Consider the following 5,663-nt stretch of genomic DNA (forward strand, 5'->3'; position numbering starts at 1 on the left):
ATTGGCCTTAGTTCAAAGATATACGACTTTAAAGGAGGGACGTAAATTTCCAAAAAATTTTAAGCAAAGATTATAAACTTAATTTTAATTAAAATATCATTATTTTAAATAAATTTGTCCTTAGTAATTTGTAAATTGAGCATCCTAAAATTTAGGTTGCGTAATCTTTAATACTACGTAAATATTTTTTTCAGTGTAGAAAGGTCGAAATTTGATTTTTCTTAATTAAAAATCACCTTATAGTTTTCGTTACAATCCTCTATTGATTTAAGAAGTTCGTATTTAGATTTCTGCACGCTGTTGCATCTAATTTGTTTCGGAATGGAATCTCCGACAGTGTTCTTTATAATTTTTCCGTTTGTGCTATGGACCACTGCAAAACATCCTGGCGGTCCGAGATAGTGCAATTTTGTCGATAGACGATCAAATACACACTCAAATGGATACTCAAATTGATTCAACGACGACTATTGTTTTAGAGTGGTTATACTTGCGGATCGCAAAAGGAGCGAGTAAATAGTATTCTATAATCGGAAGTGTTCTTGAGTCAAACAGACCCTATTTTCCAACCCCAATTTTTCTCAAATATCAATTAATATTTATAATATTAAATAATATGGAATATCATTGGTACGAATATTTTTGCAAAATTTTAACATTAAGAATTTTTACATCTTCTTTTTGTATTATCTGTATCTATGTAATAATAAATTCTCCTGTGGATATCTAAATGAAATGACTGAAATAGCACTTGAAATTAAGTGCTACCAATGGTGGCTGCTCAAGCGGTCACCAAGGATAGAAAAGAAGAGAAGCATCAACGGCATCAAATCTAGCACCACGGCCACTGAAAATGGGACACAACTTCAGCCGAACATGAAATGTCTGGAATGTTCAACTTTTTGACAAATTAAAAGAGTGCTGAATGAATAACTTTTTTGCTTGGCTCTTTGTTTTAAAAACTTTTTGTTCGGCAAATAATAAACAAACTCGGCCCAAATAGTAGATGGAGCACACTTAACTTGTTTTGGGGTCGAGACTGACAGTTATGTTCGAATTAAAACAGAACATACCAAAAGGAGGAAAATGGGGAAATTGCAGAACAGAGGAACACAAAAACCTCGGTTTTATTCGGTTGCGGTTCTTTAGTTGGTTGGGGCGACAATAAAGTGTGCCACTCAAACGACCGACCTCCTTCTTTACTGAAAACAGATTCTGAGCAATTGCAAATAGCTCTTCAAGTAGTGTCCACGTATTTATGTATAAATGAGCCACTTTTCAATGATGCTGACAGCATTGAGTCAAACAAATTGTGTTCCCAAATGGCTATCGTACGTGGGAATTAATTAAGAGGCAATGGTCAAAGGGGTGTTTCAGTTACAAACTATAAATTAAATAAATTTCTTTATATTAATGAAGCCTACTTTAGACATGGAGAGAGTATGTATATGTAATTATATGAACACCTAAAAGTATGCAAAACAAATTTGCTACAATAAATTAAATGCCCATCACACTTTGCCGTTGTATGGAGATATTCGATGTTAGATCAAACGAAGCCCGTATCAAATGTTTAACTGAAAAGACTTCCAAAAATCTCTATGGAATATCCCAAACATTTTCTTCATGAAGCGAGTATATTGACAAAATTTGGTTGAAATACCATATACATATGTATAGTACAGTAAAATTCAAATTACTTTGTTCATTTATGTGTAGCTCCTCTCAATAATTTGCCAATTACAGTTCAAATCCAACCAAAGAACATATAGAGCAATAGCAATCACTGCAGTGATATGTATTGCCACCAACTTTAGGTTGCTATAATTTCTAAAACGCTCGTCTGACATTTGATAGACTAATTACAGTTGCAAGCTTATACAAATATTTTGATCTAGTGCATTGAGAAATAAACTTATTGGTGATTCAAGCGTGATATACAGACTGGAAAGAGCCAAAGAAAAATTGTCAGATTATTTTGTACTTTTTTAATAGATATTTGATTGGGGATGACAACGTCCCTTTTATTAAATAATGAAGCAAATCTTTATTTATTCTTATTCTTATTTATAAAATTAGTTATCTCGCCTAAATTTCTCCGATTTATAGTGGAAGGAGGTTATTAAATTAAAACAGTGTACATGATATTACGATATACTATTGGGAATGGGAAACTCACCTTTGGAAGAGAGAAAATCTAAATTTCTTCGATTTACTTCGAATTTATTTATTATTTATTTATTTTTAAAAATTAAAACTTTTCCTATGTTCTTGAAAATTGAACTACACGGATGAAAAAGACTGTTTTTCATATGTTTGGCTATAAACATTATATGTTTGGAACACAAATTTTTAAACACAATATTTTTGAGTGCAAGCATATAATGTTCATAAACTAGCATAACATGTTTGGGACATATATGTTAATATGTTAGAACATATTATGTTTGGGACATAAAATGTTTGTAAATATAATATGCTTGGATGCAAACATATATTAATTTAGAAATAGCCTATAAACATATATGTGTTTAGTAGCTTGGAGCGCTATTTAACAGGGAGCGATATTGAATTAAGTTGGTGGTTGTTGCTTGTTATTACAAAATTAACATTTTATTTTCCCTTGGGCAATTGATCAGCTACTTCTTTGATCCTTACAAACTGTGTGGTCCGCTGTTCGAATCCCCGTCCGGCAAAAGGTAAAATTAAAATAAAAAAATCATACAATTGAATAATTTCTTCTACAATGTTTGTATTACAGAAAAAGGTGCTAAGAACTAAAAAATCTCGTGGAAGTGAGGAAGATGTGGGGGAATATACAATTGGGCAGAAACAAAATTTTGAGCATTCAGGTCGAAAATCTATGTTGTTAGCACCTATATTACCTGTTTATTTTCATAATTCATTATGATTGTAAATATATAAATAAATAAATAAAATTTTGAGCACAATATTGTTTGGGAGATTTTTTTTTTAAGCATATAATATTTTTGGGTGCAAAATGCTTCCAAACATATTATATGTTCACATAATAACATATTGTTTTTTGGAAGACAACATTATTGAATTTGGATGCAAAAATACAAAATGTTTGGAACTTAGACTACCCAAACATATATTGTTTAGACCAATATGCTTTCAAACATATTATATATTGGAAGAGATCAAACATATAAATGTTTGGGCAATACCCAAAAATGTATATGCTTGAAGTAAAATATGTTTGGGAGTATATGTTACAGAAGCGATTTTTTGTGAGCGTGTAGGTACTATTTGTTTGGTATTGCACTGGAGGCGAAGCACGTTCTTGCTAAAATTGAAATTGACAGGCTACATAGACAGTGATTCAAGTATATAAAGGGTGATTCTTTTGAGGTTAGGATTTTCATGCATTAGTATTTGACAGATCACGTGGGATTTCAGACATGGTGTCAAAGAGAAAGATGCTCAGTATGCTTTGACATTTCATCATGAATAGACTTACTAACGAACAACGCTTGCAAATCATTGAATTTTATTACCAAAATCAGTGGCAGAAAATCCGCTTTTTTATCGACAAATTTTGTTCAGCGATGAGGCTCATTTCTGGTTGAATGGCTACGTAAATAAGCAAAATTGCCGCATTTGGAGTGAAGAGCAACCAGAAGCCGTTCAAGAACTACCCATGCATCCCGAAAAATGCACTGTTTGGTGTGGTTTGTACGCTGGTGGAATCATTGGACTGTATTTTTTCAAAGATGCTGTTGGACGCAACGTTACGGTGAATGGCGATCGCTATCGTTCGATGCTAACAAACTTTTTGTTGCCAAAAATGGAAGAACTGAACTTGGTTGACATGTGGTTTCAACAAGATGGCGCTACATGCCACACAGCTCGCGATTCTATGGCCATTTTGAGGGAAAACTTCGGAGAACAATTCATCTCAAGAAATGGACCGGTAAGTTGGCCACCAAGATCATGCGATTTGACGCCTTTAGACTATTTTTTGTGGGGCTACGTCAAGTCTAAAGTCTACAGAAATAAGCCAGCAACTATTCCAGCTTTGGAAGACAACATTTCCGAAGAAATTCGGGCTATTCCGGCCGAAATGCTCGAAAAAGTTGCCCAAAATTGGACTTTCCGAATGGACCACCTAAGACGCAGCCGCGGTCAACATTTAAATGAAATTATCTTCAAAAAGTAAATGTCATGGACCAATCTAACGTTTCAAACAAAGAACCGATGAGATTTTGCAAATTTTATGCGTTTTTTTAAAAAAAAAAGTTATCAAGCTCTTAACAAATCACCCTTTATTAGGTATAGCCATTTTCCTCTTGATCGACATTATACAAAATTTTATTATGCGCAATTATTTAATACGACGTTCTCATCAAAAATGTTTTGGGGATTGAAATGTTTTTCCTTTATAAGACTTTCAAAACTAGTAGTTTTCGCCATACAAAAAATCAAGTTCAAAACACAAGTTTTTCTCAAAAAAATACGTCACTTTTAGAATGTGAACCCTCCTAATTTGGAATATGCTCTGACTAAACACACTCTTTTCAAAATATATGTTAAATTTTTGAAATAATTTCCATAGAAAAATGAATAAACAAAGGCTTTGAAGAACATAGGAATAATAAAATAACTTAAAAAAAATCCCTTTGCGCTCGCGGTATTTATTTGAACAAACGTTGCATACATATTGTATATTTCAATTTCGAGTAAATGGGAATTTCAAATTTCCAACTGTCAAACGAAAACATCTCAACATGGTGTGAACGGTGAAATGTTTTGGAAAAACGAGTCAGACGCACAGAAAAAACATATTTGGACATGTTTACCGCATCCATTTAATGCTTATCTTGAGTATTTAATTGTCGCGAAATCCATGTATATTGTCTTTGTGGAAAGACGGAACCGAGAAAAATTTATGCTGGCAATAAAAATTTATATGGTTCTCAAATACCTATTATTTAAATAATAATGTTCTATTATTTAAATAATAGATTTTTAAACCTTTATATGGTCGGGCAAATCATATTGCTGACTATTCAATTTTTTCTTACTTTTTTACTGGATCCAAAAACTAACTGCCCACAAATCTGACCACGAATTATCTTTGATTTATCAAAATGCTCGAGGACTGAATACTGAAAATTGCACAACGTGTATGTTGATAGTTTTGGCTTCAACTATGAAATCATTGTTTTTCTGAAACCTGGCTTCAAGATAATGTTCTAGACTCTGAAATTTTCTGTAATAAATATCAGATTTATAGATGTGATCGTGTGGATAAGTCTAAGAAAACTGGAGGAGGCGTTCTTATTGCAGTTTCTTCTGAATATCCTTCTGAATTAATCTCGAATGAGTTAAATGATATTGAATTTGTAGCAGTTAAAGTTCGTTTGAATAGAAACTACATGTTTGTTTCATGTTCATATATTCGCTCTTCAAATGAAGATCTGTATAGTAAACATGCAAATGCTATTTTATCTGTCTTTCACAAATCTAACTGTATGGATTTACTTATTCCCCTCGATGATTTCAATTTACCATCACTTAAGTGGAATCAATCCTTAAACTCAAATGCATTAGTTCCATCTGGAACTGGGTTTGAGAATAACTTCATTGAGTCGTTGTTCCAATCTGATCTTTGTCAAATTAATAATGTATACAATTAC

Source organism: Haematobia irritans, chromosome 5 (genome assembly GCF_050003625.1).
Source record: "Haematobia irritans isolate KBUSLIRL chromosome 5, ASM5000362v1, whole genome shotgun sequence".
NCBI lineage: Eukaryota > Metazoa > Arthropoda > Insecta > Diptera > Muscidae > Haematobia > Haematobia irritans.